This window comes from Thalassophryne amazonica, chromosome 23 (assembly GCF_902500255.1).
Source record: "Thalassophryne amazonica chromosome 23, fThaAma1.1, whole genome shotgun sequence".
In the NCBI taxonomy this organism is placed as follows: Eukaryota; Metazoa; Chordata; class Actinopteri; order Batrachoidiformes; family Batrachoididae; genus Thalassophryne; species Thalassophryne amazonica.
This window is the reverse complement of record NC_047125.1, coordinates 3,491,376-3,519,332: the sequence shown is the minus strand read 5'-3', so window position 1 is coordinate 3,519,332 and position 27,957 is coordinate 3,491,376. Positions and strand designations below refer to the sequence as shown.

Sequence of the window (27,957 nt, the reverse complement as noted above, 5' to 3'; positions counted from 1 at the left end):
CATGCTGAAGTTAGATGGTTTACACTCTCAACAGCTGTATGACAGAATCACTTTGTGAGATCTCTGCCTTTTTTTGAAGCCATTTGTTAGAAGTCCCTGATCTTGTGCTCCAACTAGAATTCTTTCTCCATCAAAACCAATTTCTCCATTTTTCAGCCACTGCATTGATCCAACTTTGTCAATGTATTCCTTTTCATGTTCTTTTTGGACTCGTCCAGCCCTTTTCTGCTGTTTCCATCTGTCCACTCGATGTTTTCCTTCTCTTTTGCTGTATTGTTCTCTGGTCTGTCTTGTGAGCTTTGATGCAGGCATTAGATTGAACAGTTTTCTCTCTCTTGTCGAAGCTCTCTACCAAAGCTTTTTTGCCAGTTTGGTGACTGAGGTCTGTTCGGATAAGGTCTTCTCGTGATGTTGTGCGACCTTTTTTTATGACTTCTTCAGAGCTCTTTAAATACTGTCCAATACTTATTGATGCTCTGTAGGCCTGGTTGATTTCAGTGAGACCCAGACCACGTTCTCTGCGAGAGAGATATATTCTGTCCATACACTGATTTCTGTACGTGACTTTGTGGAGGGTGAGCATCTTCCTGGTTTTTGTATCCAACTTATGAAGCCCATGCTGTGGCCAGTCCACTATGCCAACCCATAGGTCACCACTGGCATTGCAAACTGGTTTATGTAGGGACGTGTATAATAATTCTATCCCATACCAATATAAAATCTGTGAATTCAGAAAGAACATAAAAAAAAACTTTAAATTGACACCAAAATCATGTGATTATCTTCATGTATTAAGGAAGCTATGGGCGTTTTGTGTTGGGAATTGAGCTTATTTTCCTGGCTTTAATGAATGGATGAAACAACTTTATCCTTCATATTTTGTCTCATAACTTCATTAATATCCAAGTTATCTCCATGATTTTTCAGGAATGATGGATTACCACCTCTCCTTCATTTTAAATGGTATATCATCTCAACACTGGCAGTCACTGGATATTGGCGATCGACCAGAATCTGGGAAATGGCCAATCCTTCTGAAATTCAGCAAAAATAAAGAGAAATCCTTAATCTTTATTCCCTATACATTGACTTATAATCCCTATTCTTCCTTCCAATACAATTTAAGTGACTTTGATGAAGCAAAAACAAGAAATCAGGTAATGTCTCTGTCCGATTGCCTGTGACGAAAATTCGAACACAAGGTGGGAACACCATCGAACAAAAATAGATCAGGATATCCCTCCAACAGCAATGCAAATTGCAGGGAACTCCTTGTGCAGCTCCCAGAAATGCGTTCACATTCAATTAGGCTGAACCTAAACGAGGCGCTGGCCTACTTGTTCACATCCCTAGTTTATGGCTGTGATCTTGTTCTTTGGTGTCAACTCTGTTTCACATATCTTTTTTAAGCGGTTTAGGTTTCTTGTGTTTTCTTATTTTCTTATGCTCTATTGTAGCATTTTCTTCAATTCCCAAGTATTTGTATGTGGAGTATTCAACCAAATCTTCATTGTAGCTCCCTTCAGCCATCTAAATGTTTTCTGTTTTTCTCTTTTTACCTTTTTTGATTGTGCATTTTGAGCATTTATCGAGTCCAAATTCCAGACCAATGTGTTTGGTGAACTTATGGACAGTATCCACGAGTCCACCGAGTTCGTTCTTGCCTTTTGGTTTTTCATTTATCTTTGATGTCTTTTTAGTAGAATGCAATGGGCCCCAAACCTGGGGTCTAAAGTTGCACCCTAGGCTCTATAGTTATCCTAACCAGATCTAGCTCTCTTCAAGATGGTGATCGTTCCCTTAATCGCAGACAACTGCACCTCATGTGCACTTGGGTGACCAGGGATTGCCTCAAGGTATTTCTTCAGGTTCTTCTTCATCAGGCCTGTTGCTCCCACCACAACTGGGATGATATCGATGTCTTTCAATGACCATGTTGTTCTTAGGTCATTTTTCAGGTCTTGGTATTTCGAGATCTTTCCCCTTTCAGCTCGATTCAGGCCGTAGTCATTGGGGACTGTCACATCAATGATTTTGGCTGTTTTCTCTTGCTTGTTCCAGATGACAATATCAGGTTTGATTGCACCTCCTTCAATGTGTCTTCCTGCTGGGATCTCTTTGTCGTAGAAGATCGTTACTTTTCCGCTGGACAAGACTGGTGCTGGCTCGTGCTCCCAGACATGTTCTTTGACTTCCATCTCCAGTTCCTAGCAGATCTTCCAGTGGAGATATGTGTTTGTTCAGAGTGCCCTTCTATTTCTGTCTTTTACTCTGATCAGAACAGCTAAATGGTTTTCTTATTGCTTGCCTCTCCATTTGTTGCTCTGAGTTGTTCATGTGACCAGGTGCTAATTCATATTTAGAGCCTTTAAATTGTTTTTCATCAGTGTTCCCTGAACGAACAGTACTGGTATTTTTTCGACAATTAAAACTTGACTGAAGTTCTCTGGTCTGTTTCCAGTCATCACTGTCATCAGTCTCAGTTCCAGAACTGTCTGAACTCCTGCCACTGGTATCTGGTTGTAAATGACTGTTTGGACCTGAGTTGCTGGCTGGTTGTGGTCCTCCATCGTCCTCTCCATCAGCTTCTGCTGTCAGTGTTCTGTGTACAGATGAGCTGCTGGCTACAGGCTCAGCCTCTGTGCTCTCATCACTTCGGCTTTGATGAAGCTGTGATGACTCTGGTTTTTCATCATCATTTTCACTCTTCACAGGGACGGCAGTGAAACCAAACTTGGTGAGATCTGCCTTCTCCAGCTGCTGAAGCTGCTCTCCCTGCTGACTTATCCACACCTTCTCCTCTTCTTTAATGTCCTCCTGGTCAACACTCAGATTCCATTCCTGGTGTTCAGGGAGAGTTTCTTCTTTAATCACCAAAAACGGCTGCATGTCTGCAAAGAAACAATACAATTAATTTAACAATAAATGTTCAAACAACACTCACTAAAATAAAGTATCAGTGGTGAGTTTGACCTGATGACAGTAAGTTATTGCACTGATGGAACTGATAAATCAGCATTTGTTTTAAATTTCACAAACTGTAATTCATGTCCTTGTCTTCCACAACTGACTATTGCAGTGTTTTATTTTCTGGATTGCTATAAAATAGTGTAGGACGTCTACAGATGGTACAGAATTACTGTTGCTTGAGTTTTGATCACAGGCATTCTGGCTTCCCTTCACTGACTCAAGGACTAGATTTCAAGGTTTTGTTAGACATTTCTGGCTCCAAACGGTCATGAACTCAGCTATCTTGCTGAACTTGTTCAGCCTTATGTGCCTCCTCGTGCCCTGTGGTCCTTGGATGCAGACTTGCTCTGTGTCTCAAGGGTTAAAAAGAAGTCAGCAGGCTTCAGAGCCTTTTTTTTGACGTGGTCATATCTTGTGGAACAGGCTGTCTGTTGGCATTTAAAATGTGACTTTAAGACTATTTTTCAAACGTTTTCTGTCGACTGCATATTATTATTTATATTTATATTATTTTTTCTTGTATTTGATTCTTTTTTTGTTTTTATTTTGGGATATTATTATCATTATTATTATTATTACTACTACTTACATGGCACTTTAACAAGATGTCAGAAGTCATCAAATATGATATGAACACATTGATAGTGACATTACAACTCATTAAAAATATATAAGCCAAATAATTTAATTCATAGTTTGTAATGTTGCTGTTTGCAAAAACAAATGTTCAAAGAGCTTTTGGCCGTTTATTCAACATCTAGACGTTGAATAAACTTTCACTTTCAAGCCTTTTTTCAACATATTTTTACTATAACCATTTTATTAAAACACTTATTCAATGTTAAAATGCTCCTTTTTAAGGCTCAATTAATGATCATAACTTTTTTGTTAAAACTATCAACACAACGCAGTCTTGCTAGTTATGCTCCAACCAAAGAGGTTATATATGAGATCTAGAGTCCACACTCCCAATGCTGCCCATTAAACGTGAACGTCCCTTCATAAACAGCGACATGACGCCTCCTAACTGGGCAAAATATTGACGAAGTTCCCAGATGTTAATCCATTTTCAATGTGGATTCACGACTGAACACACTCAGAAAAACGCTTGCAAAATACATGTTAAAATGCCATTTTGACCTGGATATCGCCAACATGTGCAGCTTTCTGGCCTGTTTCTTGATGAGACTAATTGAAATTCTATGAGCGGTGCTCAGTAAATTGCCCAGAATTAAAAAGGCGACCACACTTCCTTGCCGGGACACGGCTCAGTGCGAGTGCAGACTCTAGTTCTCATATAACCTCTTTGGCTACAACATTATGATTTGCTACAATTTACTCTTTGTATAGGGGGGAAAATGGCACTATTGAAAATGCCAGTTAAAAACAGTCTAAACCCAAATGTTTATTCAATGTATACAAACAGACTGTGAAAAATCTTTCACTTTTGAATGTCTTTTCAATGTAAAAATGCTAGCACAGAGCATGCGGCAGGCGGTGGAAGAAAGAACGGTGTCCAGCTAGGAACACAGTGAGTGGGGTCGTCATAACGATGGGCATGCTAGTGTGTGAGTCTAAAGTCATGCCCGTGTCAGGGGGCCTTTACAATAAGTTGTGATAGCGGAGTACATACTGTTCCTGGGAAATGGAAACAATCTTATACAACCTTCGCAAGAGCACAGTGACACATTAACAACTCCTCCTTTTGACATTATTAGAAGGGATGTCCCGAGTCCAAACTCAGTATCGTAATCAGATGCCGATACGGCTATGTTACGAGAATCGGTTGCTATTGGTTTTGGAAACGGTATCGGGCAGATTCACGTTACTTTTCAAAGTTGTTGCGCTTGAGAAGTGCGGGAGAGCAGTTGTGTGTAAAGTATGTACAGGAGTGGACTTAGTACACAGCCCTGGGGAGCACTGGTATTGATGGCGCTGGTAGGTGAAATTTGCCCACCTTAAGTGTTCTGAACGTACACAGACAGTGATCAGGAAGAGAGATTAAGACAATGAGACACTGTCCCCATTTTGTGGCAAAGTAATGGGACAGTTTCATTTACAAGACATTATAAATGCTTCCAAATTCAAATGTTGTATAAGATGTAAAAAGTTTGATTTTATATTCAACATCTCCAGGGATGAAAGTGGTAAAAATGAAAAAAGCTGAAACCAAAAATTACCAGGGGGCATGCCCCCCCAGAAAAAAAACTGAATTCTGGAAGCTGTGAGATGCAATCTGGTGCTATTCAAGATAAATTACAGTGAGTGCAGCTCCCATTTTGGTGAAAAAAACAAACAAAAAAAAAAAACAACTTTCCTTCTTCAAAATCACTCGTCTAGTAGTAGGGATGGGCATCGATAAGATTTTAATCGCCATCGATACCATTGATTCCACTTATCGATCCTATTCCTAATCGATTCCCTTATCGATACCGCTTGTGAATTTTTTGTGTACTAAAAGTAGGCTTTACAGGTTTTCTATGTCAGCGGGTCAAAGACCTTTTTCTTGTTGTGCACCTGCTCTGTGGAACGGTCTTCCTGTGACCGTGAGGCAGTCGGAGTCCGTGGACATTTTTAAGTCAAGACTTAAAGCCTATTTTTAATTCTCATTCTTATGAATAGTTTTTATTTTTTTATCTGTTTTATTCTTTTACTTCTGTTTTTAATTATGTATTTGAATTTTTAAATTTTTAATTTATTTCTTTTAATTTTTTATGTTGAACTGTTGTATGTGAGGCGCTTTGAAACGGCTTTTGTTATGATTTGGCGCTTTATAAGCCGATTAAATTGAAACTGAACAACATTTTATTGAGTCTTAAAGTAAAAAAAATGAAATTGGTCACTGGATCCTTAACGTCTGGACATAAACTCTACAAGGTGGATCCTTGGTCTCTGGACACAGAAATAAACAAAATCTGTAGTTATTGTCAAAAGCATTCCTTTCACACATTATTTGTTGGGAAGGTGTCGTAGCACGGACCCACAACAGGGGGCGCAAATGAACGGACAATGAGTAAGCCAAAAGGTAACAATTTAATGTTGTGATAATACACAACGAAATGTACAGTAATTTTCACAGTCAATAAACACCAGGTGACGTGTGGGCAGGCTCGAAGATAGAAGACCCCTGACGAGAGAGAAGCCGCGCCCCAGACGGCTTCCACCACCAACGGTCTGAAGAACACCGGAGCCGCCAAGTCCCGAGTCCCCAGGTGGCCTCTGTCTTCGGCTGTCGATCCTGGTACTGCTGGCAGAAAGCAGAGATATGATGTGTGAGTGTGAGTCCGCACACTCAGTAATCCACAGTCCAAACACAGTTAGGAGGGAGCTCCTCCACCTCCAATCACACACACTCGTGCAGCTCCTGGTCAACCACTTATCTGAGTTGGGGTGTGAGGCGAAGCCGTCACTGTCACACCAAAGGCCAATCCTCCAGATCAGGAAACACTCCAGGAAAACGGCTGCAATAGAAGTGCAGGTTAAACACACAGTGTCAGTCAGCAGAGAAATTACCTTGTTACTGGTAGTCGATTTCTCGGTGAGGAGGTGGAGTTGCAGTCCGGCTTTTATGGTGGTGATGATGATGAACGAGTGACTGCTGGTGCAGGGGATGAATGACAGCTGTCACTTCTTCTAGGTCTGGCGCCCTCTCGTGCTTGGAGCCCGCACTCCAAGCAGGGCGCCCTCTGGTGGTGGTGGGCCAGCAGTACTTCCTCTTCAGCGGCCCACACAACATTATTGGCATGAATGTCTTTCCATATATCTGAGATGAGCTCTTGCTGCCAGCTGTGCTACATGTCAGGATGTAATTTCTAAAGACTGAAGGACGCCTCATTTTTGGAGAAAAAAAACAAAACATTTTAGTCGATTGTAGTTTCTTGTCTGTATTACAACGTTTGTAGGAGGTGTCATTTTATTTAAAGTGGCAATTCGTTTTGAAGTCATTAATTCCGAGGAGACTCTGTCTCAGCAGAGAGCTGTGCAGTGTTTGGAGCTGTGCGAACAGAACGGAGGATGACTCTTGTTTCTTGACTACAACAAGACAAGAGTCCCAGTTAGTGACTTTAATCCACACAAAAGTCACTCACGATATTTTAGTGGCTTTGAGAGGGGTTAAGAAGTGGACTTGCCGTTTCTGAAGAACAGCGAATCAAAGAACCAACAAGCTAGTGGATGGAATCATTGCTTCATTGGTTCACGCTTCAAAGTGGTGTCGTGCTGCAGAAACGGTTGATTACAGAGCCACTGCAGGGTCTGTAATCAATGTAGAGGAATGATCATTTTCCCAACAAACACCCTCAAAAACAACTGCCGCTCTGAAGGACCGATAAGGGAGTCGTTAAGCAAAAAGGCTATTGATACTGGTGGATCGAATCATTTCTTATCGATACTCGAAAAGAACCGGTTCTTGATATGCAATCCTATCTAGTAGTTTTCTCACAAGAACTCAAAAACATATCTTTTCAACATGAAGTAACAAAAACTAATCATACCTGTAAAGTAATGCACAACCACTTGACTTTTAACTGAACTACATAAATATACTTCAATCTACTTCTAAATTTTCTGACCTGTCATCCACAGATACGATTGGTTTGACCTCCTCTGGTCTTGTCTTTACATCTTTAAAAAGTGGATGGACACCAGACGATGCTGTCAGATTGGCAACACATTACACATATGGGTTGCCGCAGAGACAGTCACTTCCGGCAAAGTGGCCAATTCGAAGGCGAGAATTCGTACCTCCGAGACTGGCCGCCCGATGAAAACAAGCTCAGACTGCATTGATTGTCTACTGAATTGAATGTCAGCTGGTTTTGTTTTGTCTCTAACAGCCAGCTGACAGCTCTCACTGCCTTAAACGATGAGATTTATACACCAAGCTGACCTGAAATGAACCACTGGACATTAAATTGACTTTATTGACGAGTCTGACCCGTTTGAAAAGTGAACATATTTTTTATTGAGCTTGGCGATGTTTTCATCAACCAAAAATGGCCACCAGAGGGTGCTTGGTGCAAAGTCCACGGCAACCCATATACCCCCCTCATTTTTTTCTCAGCGGTGTTGTGAATGTGATATGTAGAGAATAGTTCATTTGCTGATCTACTTTATCCACCACAGAACTCTGGTCAGAGAGCAGACATGGACACACAGGAACAGTTCAGAGCCTTTATATGCAGATTTGTTGCCAACAGATGAACTTGAATGGGTCTGTTTAACATGCAGGGCGCACAGGAGATGGAATTAGTGTGCCTTGATAGCAGTGTTGCCACAGTTACTTTGAAAAAGTAATCCAATTACTGATTACTGATTACTCCTTGAAAAAGTAACTTAGTTACTTTACTGATTACTCAATTGTAAAAGTAACTAAGTTAGATTACTAGTTACTTTTTTAGTTACTTTCCCCAGCTGCCGACAACAACCCACGTCAACATGACAATACCTGTTTTGCCAAAACTCACTTTATAGTCACCCTTTCTTAACTTCAATGAAAATAAATACTTGTTTTATAAAAAGTAAAATAAAGACCTCTTTCTTGACCTCATATTTAACTGTTGACAGCACTGTAACAGTAAAACTTGCAATTTCAAACCTACATTGTTTATAAATGTAACTATTAAATTCTAACATTTTTCTAACATTTAAATTCTCTCTAAACATTTTACTTGTCGAAATTATTATTATTTTAAGCAATATTAGTAGTTGTAGTAAAAAACGGATTCAAAACTGGACCTTTAATCTAGGGGTGTTGTGGGGGGGGCAGATCCCTCCCCCACGCCCCCATCCCATCTGGATTCGCCCCTGCTTTGGCGTTTGAGCACAAAGAATGGATAACATTTATTTATGCAGAAAACAGGACCAGATTTACTGCGTTTTCACATCATGTGGTCCTCAGAGAGTTTAGGTGCATTTGAGTGGAAAATAGTGTTAGTTGTTGACACGTCGCGGAGGATCAGCTGTTTTTAACGAGACGATACGGAGCAGCTCAGCTCAGAATTCTAAATAAAGGAGGAAAAAAGTATAAAAATGTCTTCGTAAAGCTCAGTGCAGGTGTGCTGATCACCGCCCTTTAAGAGGTGAGGACGAGTCGAGCAGCTGCAAAAAACCGCGGATGAAAAGCTCACAGCTCGCTTAAAGTGGGCAGTTCAGTCGAACCCCGACCTCCTGCCCACAGACCAAGTTTAATGCTGCTATCGACCCACAATGAAAAATAATAGTAACGCACAGTGACTTGGAGAAGTAACTTTAATCTGATTACTGACTTGGAAAGATTAACGCGTTAGATTACTCGTTACTAAAAGAAGTGGTCAGATTAGAGTAACGCGTTACCGGCATCACTGCTTGATAGAGAGAATGGCAACATGAGGAGTCGAAAATCAGTCATGTGACTCATGGTGCCATCTTGGGTTCAAAATAGCATTCACTATTAATGTGTGTGCATATAAATCTAGCTATTTTATTTATTTATTCGCTGAAAATGCCAGGTTGCTCTGCATTTGAAGGCACAAATATACACAGCAAGGTCTTCAAGAAGTACAGATTCACTTCAGATCCAAACAGAAGAAAAATTTGGAAAATAAAGTCAGCTGTATGGGATGGAAGCCAACATCATCGTCAAAGCTTTGAGAGGTAAATTTATTGTTCATTCCCAAGTTCAATAAAACTCACCTAAACTGTCATCATATAAACCAGATAATCACAGTCACCGGACAAAAAAAAGTCTTAAAGTTTTTGTATTGATTTCCATGTAATAAACACCGTATATAACGGATTTTCCCCTCACATCAGATACAATGTCCCGTCCGATCGCAATGTATTTCCATTAAACCCCTCGCATGTGGGACCGGAGTCATTTCCGTGATTTAAAGCCCAATCGTTTATTTTTTCATGCCGTACTCAGACTCGGAGCCGCAGCCTGACACCAAGGTTACAGCACGAAGCTGTGATCTGACACTTTGCTGCCTTCACTCCATCTCTCATCATATTTTAATAGTTTTTACAGTACGCACCCAGATCACATTTTGATGATCGATCAAATACATTTGGCAAAAAAAAAAATATATATATATATATACACGAGGTCTGTCAATAAAGTATCGGACCATTGGCTGGGAAAAAAAAACTGGCTTACCTGGAGGGTTGGAAACCTAATCACCCTCGAAGTACTCTCCTTGGGACTCCACACACTTCTCCCAGCGGTGTCGCCACTGTTGGAAGCATTCCAAAAACGCCTTTTTCGGGATGGCGCGCAGCTCCGCCGTCATCGCAGCCATGATGTCCTCTCGTCTCAAATCGGGTTCCTTTTAATGGTATTTTAAGTTTTGGGAAGAGCCAGAAGTCGCAAGGGGCCATGTCAGGGGAGTAAGGTGCCTGTTGAACCACCGGAGTCTGGTTTTTGGTCAAATAAGTCTGAATTAAATGAGAGGAATGAGCTGGCGCGTTGTCGTGGTGGAGGCGCCAATTTCCTCTGGCCCACAACTCCGGTCTCTTGCGCCGCACACCATCACGTAGACGACGGAGGACATCCCTATAATACTCTTGTTATTGTTTGACCCTGTGGAGCATACTCGTGGTGTACCACACCACAGGAGTAAAAAAAAAAAAAGTCAGCATTACCTTTATCTTGCTGCGCACTTGGCGCGCCTTCTTCGGTCTTGGCGACGTGGAATGCTTCCACTGTGACGACTGGAATTTCGTTTCCGGATCGTACCCATACACCCAGGACTCATCTCCGGTGATTATAGTGTCCATAAAGCTGGGATCAGTGTGAATGGAGTCCAGCATGTCCTGTGAGACTTCAACACGATGTTGCTTTTGCTCCGCCGTCAGCAACTTTGGCATGAACTTTGCCGCCACTCGTTTCATGTCCAGATCTTCCGTCACGATGGAATGTGCCGAAGTCCTGTTAATGTCCACTTCCTCTGCAATTTCTCGGACAGTCACACAAAGATCCCGCATAACCACAGCGTGCACTTTAGAAACGATCTCGTCATTTCGGCTCGTTGATGGCCGACCGGAGCGCGGCTCGCTCTCCACCGTTACGCGCCCGTCTTTAAACCGGTTGTACCACTCCTTAATCCATGTGATGCTCATGGCTTCATCTCCAAAAGCCGTGTGGATTTTCCGAATCGTTTCTGCCTGGCTGTCGCCAAGTTTCTGGCAGAACTTAATGCAGTAGCGCTGCTCCAAGCGTTCGGCCATTTTCTCTCAGGAAAAAATCCGACGAGGGGGGTGGAGCGCCGTGCTCACAGGCGAATGACGTCACCGACAGGCATGGAAAAACTCACGCATGCGCAAGAGGGTTCAACCTTGTGTGATGCAATCGCACGTGATTCAAATCCATATAATTAAAAAAAAAAAAAAATGGACCGTTACTTTATTGACAGACCTCGTATATATATTCAGAGGAAATTTTGACCTGGTCATTAAATGATGTGCACATCCCGACTCAGGATTCCCCGTAGATGTTCAGCGCCTCCTGATTTAACTAATCCGTTACATACATATGGCTCACATCAGATAAATGTCCTGTCCGTGTATTTCACATAAGTCAGGAGAATAAATATCTTTAGCAAAGTGTATATTTTGCCGGATATGGCAAACACACACCTCGCGATATTTGACCGATTCTCCTCGCTGATTGGCTAGTTCAAATGACGTCATCGTAGAAGGTATTAGTGATGTTAAGCTCGAGTCAGTCTGCTCGACACAGCATCGAGCTTTGTGAACCAGAAGTGTCGGTGAGCAGCGTTTCGAGCACGCCCCCATCATGTGACCACTGCAAGCGAGGGCCTCGTTACGTCACACCACGTGTCGAGCTTTGCGGGAAAGTCGAATAATCTGGGCGTGTCAATACGACCCGCCAAGTATTTAAATGAGATCTGAATCGCGGCACAAACTGTGGGTTTGTGAGAGGACGAGACTGCTAGCGACAGTGTTATTGCCAATTACTACGTGACAGGGACAGCATTAGTTTATATTTAGGTCTAGTTTAGAGTTCATTTAGTATAGTTAGCTACATACACATAGGACCTAACCACACACAAAAGGCATCCATTCATATACAACATTTATCCACACAGTACATCAACACAAGTTATAGGTTAGACAATATATTCATAGGTAGATCAGAGACTGAGCTGAGTGACTGAAGAGCTGTGATTTTGGTGAGTGGGTCTTCTCCAAAACTGGAGAGGTGGTGAGGCAGAAGAGGAGCCGATTAAAGCCCAGCACTGTTGAAATGATTCTTTTTTTTTTTATAAAAATTGTTCATAGTTGCACAATCACTGTCTCCTATCCCCTCTATTCTAATTTACAAATTACAGTATCATAAGCACAAGTTGCAGAAGCACATGCCTTTCTCACTTTTCCCGTCACATTCCATCCAAATATTGTTTGAGGACTGATGAATCTACATATAGTCTACAATAAAGGCTTTCATAACCAGTATGTGTGCATCTGTAGGGACTATTTATTACATTAAGAAAGACACAATAATGAAGATGACATTTTTTATTAGTATTTTTCAAGGACAAACCACATCAGTCATGAATTACTGCAAACATTTGTCACAGCACTCGCTCAGGGTAATTCTCAAAGCAATCCAGAAGATATCACCCTTCAAACTGTATCAAACGCCTCAAAGCAGTGTGTCGATTTTCAGCCAGTTGTGTTGAAGTGGCACATTGCCATCACTAGAAGGTATCAACATGGCGGCGTCTTCGGCACTGAGTGTTGCAGTGCTCTCGGCATTGAGTGTTGGTGCTAATTTTTCATCTTTAAATGCTGTTTTGTGTGCCATAAAGGTGTTAGAATTGGAACAGACAATCACCCACTGCCAGCGGGATTCTCAGACGCTAAAAACAGCTCAAAAACGTGGCATAGCCATGCCCAAAATTATTTCCACTGTGTGGCGAAAATTATTTCCACCATGTGGCAAAAATTATTTCCACCACCGCGCACAAAATTAACCCTAACCGCCGCTTTTCGCCACACTGTGGAAATAATTTTTGCAGTCTTAGTAATTTTCTGTGTAGGGCAGGGATGATAAACAATATGTGCAAATTTAAGACAGATTAAAAATGAAAATACAAAAGTCCAAGTAAGCACGTGTTTATCCTGTTTTTTCTGTCAGTGTCATGTCTGCAAAACCTTCGATCACTCCACCCCTGAAAATAGTGAATATTAAAATATGCCAATTTTCCATAATAAAAATTAACAATATCGAGCTACTATCATGAATGTGAAATAAGGAGATCTTAAACTGCGATCACCTTTAAGTTCCCGCCTGAACGTGGCCGGTCCATTCCGTCATGAATAAATTTAGATTGCCGGCAAAACATGGCAACCCGCCATTTTGCTGGTGCCGTATACGGTGAAATATCGTCTAGTTCAACTTTGCAGAGGGCGCCGCCATGTTGAAATAAACTCTACGATGACGTCATTTAAACTAGCCAATTAGCGAAGTGATCCGGTCAAATATCACTAGGTGCCTGTTTGTCGTATCCGGCAAAATATAACCTGCCTATCTTTTGTTGTGTAAACATCACTTTTTTTCATGAAATTAGAAAATTATTAAAATAATATTGTCCAATTGAATGTTCACTTTTTTTTTACAGTATTTCAATCAAACAACTTAAATATTTTTCCATAGAGAAAAACAATGCTCGGTCAAAGGCTTTGCCTCCATTATATTAAGTGTTGGCTGAACTTATTTAACATAATATCCAAACATCGTCTCAACAAACCACATAGCGGCTAGTTAGCTTAGCCCTTAGCCAATAATGACAAATAACTTAAAACATCCCCACTCGGCAGGAATCACAAACAACCAAACGGAACATCCATCCCCGATAAAACAGAAAACCCTCTGCAAATAAGTAACTCACCCTCTTCACGAAGGAATTCTCCTTTAAAAGCAGGTTGTCGGTGTCAAAAATACTGGTCCTAACGCGACCGAAGCTACCAGCACATTGGGGCTGTCCAAATCGATGCCTGACCTAAATAACAACTAATACAACTACAGGGAATTTACAACACAACGGATTTGCGCTGATCTAAAAAATGACCCAGGCGACTGGCAAAAATTCAGCTCTAAATATTCTCTGAGTTGCTGCACTAATTCACACCCGCACACCTATGGACAATTTAAAGTTTCCAATCCACCTAACCTGCGTGTCTTTGGATGTGGGAGGAAGCCGGAACACCCAGAGAGAACCCACACAAACATGGGGAGACCAAGCAAACTCCACACACAAATGCCACAGGTGGGACTCGAACCCATGACCTCCTCGCTGTGAGGCAACAGTGCTAACCACTTAGCAACCATGCTGCCCAAAATAAAAGAGCATACGAGTATCATTTACAAATAAATAATAATAACAAATAATATTGCAAATTGCAAAATTCAGGAATCATGCAATGTGATTGTCTGGATTTTTTTTTTTCTTTTGCAAAGGAAACTTGAAAAATCGACAGTCTCTCAAATACATATTTTCCTCACTGTATATGGTTTATAAAATGTTAGTTTCTGGTATCTGAATACCTCTCGGTAACTCTTACTAAGTCAGTTTGTGATGGCAAAGTTGGAAATTTAGTCCAGTTGGTGCAGTCATGGTGGAATTGTAACTTAGGCTACATTATTCTTCTTTTGAGCCATTGATATTTTGCAAGATGATGCTGTTTGAGTCATAAATACACACCAATACTAATTATTGTATTTTTAAAAATGCATAACAAGTTTGTTCAGTTAAGTAGCACTGCGTTTATTTACAAATTTATGTACAGAGATGTAGGGATGAAAAATCTCTGCTTTTTGGTGGATTTTAGCTTCTTTTTTTTACCAGTCGCCTGGGTCTTTTTTTTTTTTTAGATCAGTGCAAATATGTTGTGTTGCAAATTCCCTGTCGTTGTATTAGTTGTTATTTAGGTCAGGCATCGATTTGGACAGCCCCAATGCGCTGTTAGCTTCGGTTGCGTTAGGACCAGTTATTTTTATTTTTGGCTCCAACGACGCTGCTTTTAAAGTAGAATTCCTTCGTGAAGAGGGTGAGTTACTTATTTGCAGAGGGTTTTCTGTTTTATCGGGGATGGATGTTGCGTGGTGTTGCTAGTGATTCCTGCCGAGTGGGGATGTTTTAAGTTATTTGGCGTTATTAGCTAAGGGCTAAGCTAACTAGCCGCTATGTGGTCTGTTTAGACGATATTATGTTGAATAAGTTCAGCCAACAGTTATTAGTGTTTCTCTGATGTTACTGTATTAATAAGCACCGTGTGTTTAGGATTTGGAACGAAAATCACATTGTTTTATTTGTGTTTCTGTTTTGCAGAAACCATTAATTCATCCAAACTATTAATTCAGACCATTCAGTGGTTTATGGATGTTTCATTCCAGCTCCTGTGCTCCCTGCATGTTAAACTGAGCCGTTCAAGTTCATCTGTTAGGCAACAAATCTGCATATAAAGACTCTGAACTGTTCCTGTGTGTCCGTGTCTGCTCTCTGACCAGAGTTCTGTGGTGGATAAAGTAGATCAGCAAATTAACAATTATCAAAGTATCACATTCACAACAGCAGAGAAAAAAAAACGAGGGGCTGTATATGTATAATGTGTTGGCAATCTGACAACATTGTATGGTTTTCATCCACTTTTTAAAGATGTAAATACAAGACCAGAAATAAAAATTTAAACATTTACAAGTAGATTGAAGTATATTTATGTAGTACAGGTAAGTCAAGTGGTAGTTCATTACTTTACAGGTATGATTAGTTTTTGTTACTTCATGTTGAAAAGATACATTTGTGAGTTCTTGTGAGAAAAGTACAAGATGAGTGATTTTTAAGAAGGAAAGTTGTGGGGGGTTTTTTTTCCCTCACCAAAATGGTAGCTGCACTCACTGTCATTTATTATCTGGAATAGCACCAGATTGCATCTCAGAGCTTCTGGAATTCAAACTTTTTCTGGGGGAAGCATGCCCCCTAGTAATTTTTGGTTTCAGCTTTTTTTGTTTTTCACTACTTTAATCCCTGGAGATGGTGAATATAAAATCAAACTTTTTACATCTTATACAACATTTAAATTTGGAAACATTTACATTTTCTCATTGTAAATTAAACTGTATTTTTGCTTTACCCCAAAATGGGGAAAATGTCTCATAGTTTTCATTTCTCTTGAACACTTAATTTTATTTTAACACTGTCTTAGTTTGATTTAAACAAACATGTTATGGATGTTAATATCATCTCTGTCTGTCGCTAATCAGCTGGTTGCAGCAGGTATGTAAGGAAAATGTGGACGTCAGGTGATCTCTGGGGTCAGGGATTTCAGTGTTGTCTCACACTTGTGATTGGTCAGTCTGGGCAGCAGAGCAGCAGCAGATGATTAAATCGGCCTGTTTTTAGTCTTTCCTTTACTTGGTCGTTGACTCTGTTTCTTTCATTGTTTTTTTGTGTTTTTTTTAAGTCTTTCTACAAACTTGTCTGGAGTCCAGCAGCTGAGGGACATGTTAAACTACAGCGAACACCTGCTGAAGGAATGATCACAGACCAGGAAGAAGAAATGTGCCATTTAAAAGAAGAGAACAAAAGAGGTAAAGGGCTGGATGCTGTTTTTAATCCTCTAAATCTCTCCTACAGAACAGGTTTGTTCACTCAGCTTTGTTTGTGTTACTGATACTTAATAACATGTTGTAACAGTCAAATATTTTCGTCATCGGTATTCCTCCAGGGATTCTGTCAATGCTTATGCAACAGGATGAGGAGGATTTTGATGAAAGATGCATGTTAAATTTCTCCATATTCTGTAAAATCTCTGGCTAATTTATTCCTGAAGGAAAGTGACATCACCACCCTCAGTGTTTTGTCTTTCTGTGTCCAAGATCAGCAGGGACTTTGAATTTAGAAATTAACAAAGGTAACTGAAAGGATTCTGGTGGCAGTGATTTGTGTATTGTGGCAAGTTGGTTTATTTTAATTCAACACTTGGCATGAAAAGGTTCAATTTTATTTATATAGCGCCAAATCACAACAAACAGTTGCCCCAAGGCGCTTTATATTGTAAGGCAAAAGCCATACAATAATTACAGAAAAACCCCAACAGTCAAAACGACTCCCTGTGAGCAAGCACTTGGCGACAGTGGGAAGGGAAAAACTCCCGTTTAACCGGAAGAAACCTCCAGCAGAACCAGGCTCAGGGAGGGGCAGTCTTCTGCTGGGACTGGTTGGGGCTGAGGGAGAGAATCAGGAAAAAGACATGCTGTGGAAGAGCATGGAAGGTTGACATCTGTAACCTGTTGTACATGGGTAAGAGCAGCTCTGGTTACGAGCAGACGAAGAATAATTATCTTTACTTCCAGAATTTATTCATCACTACAGTATTAACACCCAGAAGGCCGAGGTCTGGTCAAATGACCAATCTACCTCTAAAGTCCACGGATAGTCAAATGACTCCAAGATCCCCTGTGGAGAGCTTTTTCTGTTATGTAAACAAGGAAGTCTCAGAACACCTCAGGGGAGGGGCTGACTTGGCTAACCACATTCTTGTGTTTGCATATTTGCTGTCTGAAAGGGCTGCTGATTTGTGCTTAGGTGGATAAATAACTTTACCCTGGGGGAGAGATGAAATTTTGTTTTCTGAATTGTATTGAAATGTACCAAAAAACACACCAAAAGAAAACTTTGTTTTCTGAATTGTATTGAAATGTACCAAAAATCACACCAGAAAGCAAAATAAATACAATAGGTACAGGTTACTGTCACTCACAATGACTAACAGTCCCCACACTGTTATTATGTCATTATGTCCACATGATGACAGCAAGCAGACACACATGTGTCACAGTGGGCAGTTGTTAGTTCATGTCTATCAAAACACAGTACATGTTGTCCAGCTGGGACATCGAGAACGACAGATCTTTCAGCCGCTGTGGTGCACAAATAGTTGTAGCAATAGGTGTACTAGGCAGCTGTAATTTTACACGTTTTGCACACAACTCCTGCTTCATACACAGCCCTTTCAGCTAAGCAGGCAAGTGAGTCCAAGATCCCCTGTGGAGAGCTACTTCTGTTATGTAAACAAGGAAGTCTCAGAACACACAGACAGCAAATATGCAAACACAAGAATGTGGCTAGCCAAGTCAGCTAGCCAGGGTCATTTGACTCTCCATGGGCTTTATGCAAACACAAGAATGTGGCTAGCCAAGTTAGCTAGCCAGGGTAATTTGACTCTCCGTGGGCTTTACAGGTAGAAGAGAAAAGCTTGGACCTCCGAGTGTTAATTCAGTGGGCAGCCAGAGTCCTGCACTTGGGGACCAACTCCAGATGTAGATGCTGCTTTGGTCAAAGACAGAGAAAAGAGCAGACCCTAAATAACCCTAAAGTATTTCTTCATATGAATATTTGGATCCATAAATGGGTGATTCTTTAACTACGGGCACTATTGGCCTTGTAAATGTAATTTCCGCCACACCATTGCCTTACAATATAAAGCGCCTTGGGGCAACTGTTTGTTGTGATTTGGCGCTATATACATGTGCTCTGATGTCACTGTTTATCTCCATAGAAACTACCCAAACAATCTTTCATAGAAACTGTTTAAAGGGAAATTACAGTGTTGTGGTGGAAATTACGGCAATAGTGTGGGACAACTACATTTTGTTAAAAAAAAAATCACAACAGTTGTATGACATTGAATACCCCAATTATGCTTTGATTATTTTACTGATATTTTATTCAGAGATATTTTAAAACATTAGAAAAAATGTTTCTTTACCATTCATTTTTATCATTGAAGATCAAAAGTCTGGGTGTGGGACAAGCACAAAACGGCAATATTTGCATATAATGATGCTGAAAAAAGGTGAAAAAGTCATCATAGACTACTAGAACAAATTTCTTAACACACTTTCATTGTAAAGATAACTATAAAAGTGTGAAATTTCCCCTTTTTTCTGTTTTTCATACAATATGATCAAAGGACATAATAAGTGCCCGTAGTCTGTCACCAAATGCTCAGCTTTTTTTTTTTTTTTTTTTTTTTTTTTTTTTTTCTTTTCTTTGCAGCTCCTGAGCAATGTCTTTAGTGTCTTGTCTGAGCAGATTCCTGGTCTCTTCTTGAACAGGATTGTCCATTTTCTTCATGGATGCCGACAGGTTTAGGGTGACCAAATGTCCCGATTTCCCAGGGATTGTCCTGTCCTGGGTTGTCTTTTAGAAAGTGATGGCAATGTTCTGGTTTTCATTGTTTTGCATTGGGCCATTAAGTTGACCAGCACTTGAGTATCATTTGAGTATCTCCTTGCCGGGCTGAGTGTCCTGGTTTTTGCTCATCAAAATATGGTCATCCTAGAGATGTTGTCTACTTTTTCCAAGAAGATGTTTCGAGCCTGCTCTGTTTGCTCATTGTGGCTGTTGCAGCTGCTTCCAGTGGCATCTTTTGATTCTAATGTTGTTGCATACTGCGCAACAATAGATGGTGGTTAAGTCGTAAGGCGTGTGCTTTAACATCCAATCACTGCAGGTTTGAGACCCAACATAGCTTCTTTTTTTTTTTTTCCCCCCCCCACCCATATAGCACCATAATTTAGTTGCCCTTTAAGTGCACATGTTTTTTTGTTGTTCATTATTATTGTAAGAGTTGGACATAATTTTAAGAGTGGGATGCAGCATAAGTGGCGGAGCATGCCCAGAGAAGGGGTGGACGTCATCAAGAGGCTTTGTGTGTGTTAGTTCATGTGTGGCAGAATTAAATAAATGGAGTTGTGTTCCTCTTCAAAGTAAAAAAAAATATATATATTATTATTAATATTTTTACTTGCAATATTTTAACATGCCAAATTGTGTACTTTTCTCTACTTGCAGCTGAACCTGTCAGCCACTGTGTTTAAGCGCGTCCGTGACACGAACACTCGACTCATCAAGAAGGGCAAAGGGAAGTCAGGGAAGGAGATAATGATGATGAAATCTGGACAAACTGGCAATGGTTCATCATGGTATCCAAGTGTAAGTACAAACATTACTTTATTTTACTAAACTTATTACATTAATTAATTACATTTTTTAAAACTTCCCATAAAACTTACCTTTGTTTCTGATTTTGTCTCTGCAGGTGGAGGCTGTTATCCTTGAGCACTCAGGCATCTTGGATGCTGCTGAAGCTGCTGCTGCACAGGAGGCCGCGGACGTAGACTCTGAAGGCGAACCGAGGACTTCCACTTCAGCTGGTCCAAGAAGGCGAAGTATCAAAGAAGGCGAGATGGACCGAATGTTACTGCTAATGCAGGAACGAGCGGAGGAGAGTCAGGCCCACATGGAAGAACTGCAAAAGTGTAAAGAGCAGCACCCCAGCACAGCTAGGAACGCCTTCGCAGCCTATGTCCGGGACTCCTTAAACACCATGTCGGAATGGAGCTACAGAAAAGCAAAGGATGAAATCTGCCGGGTGTTGACAAAATATGAAAATGGGGCTGAAGAGGATCGGGTCAAGCAACAACAGAACTTCCAACAGCAACCACCTCACCACCACACAAAGCCACGACACACTGTCCTGCCTGTCCGAGGACTGCAGCCGCTCCTGTCCTGGTAAACACAACTTAGATTTTCAGTCACATTAATAAAATATGTATTTTTCAGTCCTATTACACATAAATTACAATAATTTTTATATGTTGTTCAGTAAAGACAAGAAAATTTAAAGATTGTTGATAACAGTTTTATTTAGAACGTAATACATTTTCATGTCTTTTAACAAATCAGTTTGCCAAATGAACAAATTTAAACATGAGTTCCAACTTACAATGTGCATATAATTATACACAATGTTCAAATGTGGCACATTTCTCTCTGCCATGGCACTGCACCTGCCTCGGAATTGCACCAATACTTCAGTAAGTTCCTTTGGATCTTGTCGGGGTTATTTGCAGTATTGTGCCCTCTATGGATTTTTATATCCTGCAGATTGTTCCCTTGCCTCCACGCTCCAGGCACCAACTGCCGAGTGGGGATATCTTCAAGATCAATGACGTTATTCTGGAGGCCGGGGCATCTATTCCGCATAAGATTATGGAGCACCATACAGGTTTGGACAATGAGTCGCACAGTCCTCGGACTGTGGTGCATTGTCATCAGGAGATCCTAGAACCAATTTGCTAGAATTCCAAGTGCATTTTCTACCCTCTTCTTGCACGTGACAGTCTGTAATTGAAGCTCTGTTCTTCGTCTGTGAGGTGGCGATGAGCGTATGGTTTCATCAGAGTAGGGCGCAAAGCAAAGGCATCATCTCCAACCCAAGAGAATGATACAGCTTCTGTGTCATGTGGGAGTGGCCGTGGGTCAGGAAGGCCTATTGTGCCATCTTCAAGGCAGGCCTTCAGTTCAGATTTGTTATAAATCTGGGCATCACTTAATGATCCTTTACCTAAAATAGAAGTTGAGAGTAAAGAATTAGAACAAATAAAAATTAATAAATGACTATATTTAATTAAAATTTTAAAATGATTTTTATCTCTACCTACCAACGATGTCTGCCTAGATGAACTTTGTCTGAATCAACCAAGGCAAGGAGAACAACACTAAAGAATCTTTTATAATTGCAGTACATGCTTCCTGTACCAGGAGGACACAAGCAGTATGCTTGTCCTCAAGGGCACCACAACAGATCGGAAATTGCCATTTCCTGAAGAAGCCCTCGGCAATAGCCATCCACTGTAGAGGTGAAGTTGGAGGTGTCAAACATTCATCCATGAGCTCTTCACAAGTGGCTTTACACGCTTCTCGGACAGCAACAGCAGTTGTGCTGTGAGGAATGTGCCGTCCATACTGCATACTGTGGTACTTGGTTCCGGAAGCCAAATGATGAAGAGTCAGTGCCAGCTTCAGGCCTGGATCCAGAGCCGCTCAGTAACACGTCTCCTGCTTTGTGATATGTGGACCAACTCTCCTGAGAAGCTCGTCATGCATCTTGGCCAGCATTCGCATAAAGTTATGGATTGACTGTGGATATTGGCCCCTCAGTTTAACAATGAGTTGGTCATACAGACCAAACCGTCTTCGGCGCTGGATCCATGGTCTTGACCACCATCTCTGTTGCTGCCCCTTTGCCATTGGTACATGTTCACAATGAATTCTTCATCGTCAACTTTGACCTCAAGAACAGCTATCTTGCACTCCTTGATGAGGCGGGGGCTCGTCCCCATGCTGGGGATCATCACCATCCAAGACACTAGTCACGGGTAGGGATGGGTATCGAGAACCGGTTCCTTTCGGGTATCGTTAAGAAATGATTCGATCCACCGACATCAATAAGCTTTGTGCTTAACGATTCTGTTATCGGTCCTTCAGAGTGGCCGTGGTTTTGGGGGGTTTTTGTCAGGAAAATGATCATTTCTCTACATTGATTACAGACCCTGCAGCGGGTCCGTAATCAACTTTTCTGCAGCGCGGCTTTGCTTTGAACCTTGAACCAATCGAAGCAGTGGTTCGCAGATTGAAGCGGTGCTTCGAACTATTGCTTCCTTTATTCTTTCTGTCTTTTGCTTAATTTTCCCCTGCTAAAACCCTAAAGGGCATACGTCTGTGAGTATTATTTACCTTTTTTATGTTAAACCGACCTGTTATGGTCTTCTGAAACAGTTGATAGATGTATTTTATAACTTAAAAACGGGAGCGATGCTAACGCGTTAGCATGTCTATGGCATTTTCAATGTTTAAAGTTAGCATTAAGCAGTTGCAGCTGTCATCACGTTCGGGTGCATTTGTTTTCAAATTGTAATATTTTTTAAATTTATTTTTGTTTATATATTAATAATCTAATGATTATTATATACAATATATACTTATTATATACAATTTTAAAGAATGAGACAAAAAGAACCTGAATAGAAACACAACAGAAAATAAAAAAGCAACTAACAATGAACATAAATAAATACAGAAATAAATGCTTCCTGTGAACACCTAGTGACTCTTACACCTCCATTTCATCCCTCTTATTTAAGTTTAATGACAGTTTGTTTCTGTCAAACCATATTTTTAATGTTAATTTTTTCAGTGATTTCCTCCAGAACTATCTGCCAAGCTAGAAAACTGCTGCATCATAGTAAGAGCAGAATACTACTGGAATGAATTTGAATAAGGAAAGTTTTTTTTTTTTTTTTTTTTTTTTTTTCTCTCACCTAAATGGATGCTGCACTCACGCCAGTTTATCGTCTGGAATAGTCCCAGATTGCATTTCAGAGCTTCTAGAATTGAAACATTTTCATACACGTGGTGTTGGGGGTAATTTTGGGTTTCAGCTTTTTTACTTTTTCACCACTTTCATCGCTGAATGTGTCAATCATGAGTCACTTTTGTGCGGATTAAAGTTACTAACTGGGACTCCTGTCTTGTTGCGCGAAAGAAACGAGAATCGTCCTCCGTTCTGTTCACACAGCTCCAAACACTACGCAGCTGTCTGCTGAGTCAAGTTAGAACGATAGAGTCCAGTCGGAATTAATAACTTCAAAGCGAAACACCGTTTTGTTTATTTTTATTTATGTCCAGAGATCAAGGATACAGTGACCAATTTCATATTTATTTATTTTAAGACTCAATGAAATACATAGAAAACCTGTAAAGCCTACTTTTAGTACAAAATTCACAAGGTATCGATAAAAGAATTGATAAGGAATCGGATCGATAAGCAGAATCGATAATGGCATCGATAGATAAAATCTTATCAATACCCATCTCTAGTCACAGGGAACTGTCTATGTCAGACGAAAGCTATGTGCGCACGGAGGTTAGCCACAAATGTTTGAAACGTGCGTACATAGTTGATAAAACATTCTTAACGCTATTGTTTCTGTATGAAAACATTGTTTCATTCCGTTCGCCGAGGCTTTAGTTATTAATTCAGATGTTGTTGCGTTCGTTCAATACGTCAGACGTGTGAGGTCGAATGAAGATTAACAAAGTCAAACAAAATGCTAATGTTACAAAAACTAAATGCACAATAAGAAATTGACAAAAACGACAGCAAAACAAAATGTGGTTGTTGGCAGCATTCGTTCAAATTTTTTGACTGTTTAAAAACTCTGACAATGCGCCAGCGGCAGGAATGAAGCTGAGCGAAGGTTGAACGATGCCAACGAAAGTCCAGATTTGGGACTTTTGTTTGGGCTTTGTTGTCCTTCCTTAGTGCTGTGTGACCGAAACTTTAGGAAAACTTTCATGTCTGGTGATGTCTGGGAACAGGGTTGGTGTCTCCTGCTTTAGAACGTCTGTCCCAGCACAGGGACATTTCGGTGTTGTCTCACACTTGTGATTGGTCAGCCTGGGCAGCAGAGCAGCAGCAGATGATTAAATCGGCCTGTTTTTAGTCTTTCCTCCACTTGGTCGTTGACTCTCTTTTTTGTGTGTTTTTAAAGTCTTTCTACAAACATGTCTGAAGTCCAGCAGCTGAGGGACACGTTGAAACTACAGCAAACACCTGCTGATGAGGGAACAATCGCAGACCAGGAAGAAGAAATGTGTCATTTAAAAGAAGAGAACAAAAGAGGTAAAGGGCTGGATGCTGTTTTTAATCCTCCACATCTCTCCTACAGAACAGGTTTGTTCACTCAGCTTTGTTTGTCTTACTGATACTTTATAATGTGTTGTTGTAACAGTCAAATATTTTACTCCTCTGGTATTCCTTCAGAGATTCTGTCAATACTTACACAACAGGATGAGGAGGATTTTGATGAGATACATGTAAAATTTCTCCATATTTTGTAAAATCACTGGATAATTTCTTACTGAAGGAAAGTGACGTCACCGATCTCAATGTTTCATCTCCCTTTGTCCAAGATCAGCAGGGACTTTGAATGTAGAAATGAACAAAGGTAACTGAAAGGATTCTGGTGGCAGTGATTTGTGTATTCTGTAGAGGTTTGGTTTATTTTGATCCAGCACTTGGCACTAAAAGGTGAACATCAATAACCTGTTGTACATGAGTAAGAGCAGCTCTGGTTATGAGCAGACCAAAAATAATTATCTTTACTCCCAGAATTTATTCATCACTGTAATATTAATTCAAATCAACATGACTTCAATGAATAAAATCCATTATTTTCTACAGCTCCCATCAACAACCCAAACTGGGGAACTTTTCCTTGGTAACTTCGTACTATTAATAGCCGGCTTTGTGACCAGACGTGACATGTCAACCTGAATAGTGTAAATGTGGAAGTGTGCAGAAATGTTAGATTAGATATACTTTATTGATCTCACAGTGGAGAAATTACGTTTACACTCCAGTTACCTCAGACAGCAATTAGTCCACAATTATTACTTGTTTACCGTAATAATGGCACACATCAGAATTAAAGGCACCACGTGTTTTCAAACGCAACAAATGTGTGTGTTTGAAAAAGAGAAAGAGAGGCTGTGATGGAAGTCTGGTCCCAGAAACAGTCTTTGTTAACAGAACTAACTTTGGTTTTGTGATATCAGTCCGCTTAGCCCGTAACAAAAGCTGACTCAAGTGGGTTCTTGTTGATGTTCATAACTAGGGATGGGTATCGAGAACCGGTTCCTTTCGGGTATCGTTAAGAATTTATTCGATCCACCGCCATCAATAAGCTTTTTGATTAACGATTCTGTTATCGGTCCTTCAGAGTGGCCATTGTTTTGGGGCGTGTTTGTCAGGAAAATGATCATTTCCCTACAATGATTACAGACCCTGCAGGGGGTCCGTAATCAACTTTTCTGCAGCACGGCTTTGCTTTTAACCTTGAACCAATCGAAGCAGTGGTTCGCAGATTGAAACAGTGCTTTGATCTATTGCTTCGTTTATTCTTTTTCTTTTGCTTAATTTTCCCCCGCTAAAACCCAAAAGAGCATACATCTGAGTATTATTTACCTTTTTTTTTTATGTTAAACCGACCTGTTATGGTCTTCTGAAACAGTTGATAGATGTATTTTATAACTTAAAAACGGGAGCGATGCTAACGCGTTAGCATGTCTATGGCATTTTCAATGTTTAAAGTTAACATTAAGCAGTTGCAGCTGTTATCACGTTCGGGTGCATTTGTTTCAAATTGTAATATTTTTTAAATTTATTTTTGTTTATATATTAATAATCTCATGATTTATTGTATACAATATATACTTATTATAAACAATTTTAGAGAAAGAGACAAAAAGAACCTGAATAGAAACACATCAGAAAATATAAAACCAACTAACAATGAACATAAATAAATACATACATACATACATACAGAAATAAATAAGTCACCTAGTGACTCTTACACCTCCATTTCATCCATGTCTTATTTAAGTTTAATGATGTTTGTTTCGGTCAAACCATATTTTCAATGTGTTAATTTCTTCAGTGATTTCCTCCAGAACTATCTGCCAAACTAGAAAACTGCTGCATCCTAGTAAGAGCAGAATACTACTGGAATGAATTTGAATAAGGAAAGTTTTTGTTTTCTCACCTAAATGGATGTTGCACTCACTCCAGTTTATCGTCTGGATTAGTCCCAGATTGCATTTCAGAGCTTCTAGAATTCAAACTTTGTCGTGCAGGTGGTGTTGGGGATAATTTTGGGTTTCATCTTTTTTTGTTTTTCACCACTTTGATCCCTGAATATGTCAATCGTGAGTCACTTTTGTGCAGATTAAAGTTACTAACTGGGACTCCTGTCTTGTTGCGAGAAAGAAACGAGAATCGTCCTCCATTCTGTTCACACAGCTCCAAACACTGCATGGCTCTCTGCCGAGTCAAGTTAGAATGATAGAGTCCAGTCAGAATTAATAACTTCAAAGCGAAACACTGTTTTGTTTTTTATTTATGTCCAGAGAACAAGGATACAGTGACCATTTTCATATTGATTTACTTTAAGACTCAATGAAATACATAGAAAACCTGTAAAGCCTACTTTTAGTACAAAATTCATGAGGTATCGATAAGGAATCGGATCGATAAGCAGAATCAATAACGGCATCGATATCGATAAAGTCTTATCAATATCCATCCCTTGTGCTGAACATAGCTGCAGACGAACATGAAACAAAGATCCCCATATCCCAAAATAAAAAAACAAAAACAGAAATGAATTAAGTCTGCATCCAAGGACCACAGGGCACAAGGAGGCACATAAGGTTGAACAAGTTCAGCAAAATAGTTGAGTTCATGACCGTTTAGAGCCTGAAATGTCGAACAAAATCTTGAAATCTCGTCCTCGAGTCGGTGAAGGGAAGCCAGAATGTCTGTGATCAAAACTCCTGGTTTTCATTAAAACCCGAGCAACAGTAATTCTGTACCATCTGTAGACATCCTACACTATTTTTAGCAATCCAGAAAATAAAACACTGCAATAGTCAGTTGTGGAAAACAAGGATGTGAATTACAATTTGTGAAATTTAAAACAAATGCTGATGTACATTTCCACCTTATCAGTTCCGTCAGTTCAATAACTTACTGTCATCAGGTCAAACTCACCACTGATACTTTATTTTTGTGAGTGTTGTTCGAACATTTATTGCTAAATTAATTGTATTGTTTCTTTGCAGACATGCAGCCGTTGTTGGTGATTAAAGAAGAAACTCTCCCTGAACACCAGGAATGGAATCTGAGTGTTGATCAGGAGGACATTAAAGAAGAAGAGAAGCTGTGGATACGTCAGCAGGGAGAGCAGCTTCAGCAGCTGGAGAAGGCAGATCTCACCAAGTTTGGTTTCACTGCCGTCCCTGTGAAGAGTGAAAATGATGATGAAAAACCAGAGTCATCACAGCTTCATCAAAGCCGAAGCGATGAGAGCACAGAGGCTGAGCCTGTAGCCAGCAGCTCATCTGTACACAGAACACTGACAGCAGAAGCTGATGGAGAGGACGATGGAGGATCACAACCAGCAAGCAACTCGGGTCCAAACAGTCATTTACAACCAGATACCAGTGGGAGGAGTTCAGACAGTTCTGGAACTGAGACTGATGAGAGTTATGACTGGAAACAGACCAGAGAACT

The 27,957-nt window shown here is 40.3% G+C and overlaps 1 protein-coding gene and 2 long non-coding RNA genes across 4 annotated transcripts in view; 2 read left to right on the top strand and 1 right to left on the bottom strand.

Moving 5' to 3' along the window:
* LOC117504818 overlaps nucleotides 1–27,957 on the bottom strand; it is a 3,434,143-nt gene that overhangs the window by 2,390,191 nt on the left and 1,015,995 nt on the right. The window lies entirely within an intron of this gene.
* LOC117504873 overlaps nucleotides 1–27,957 on the top strand; it is a 241,270-nt gene that overhangs the window by 145,385 nt on the left and 67,928 nt on the right. The window lies entirely within an intron of this gene.
* On the top strand, nucleotides 5–27,527 carry LOC117504877. Of its 2 annotated transcripts, XR_004558936.1 has the most exons (5): nucleotides 5–17; nucleotides 4,952–4,954; nucleotides 15,101–15,107; nucleotides 24,374–24,504; nucleotides 27,507–27,527. It is a non-coding gene; the product is annotated as an uncharacterized LOC117504877 (long non-coding RNA). The 2 variants fall into 2 exon arrangements; XR_004558935.1 differs by lacking the exons at nucleotides 5–17; nucleotides 4,952–4,954; nucleotides 15,101–15,107 and adding an exon at nucleotides 14,983–15,021.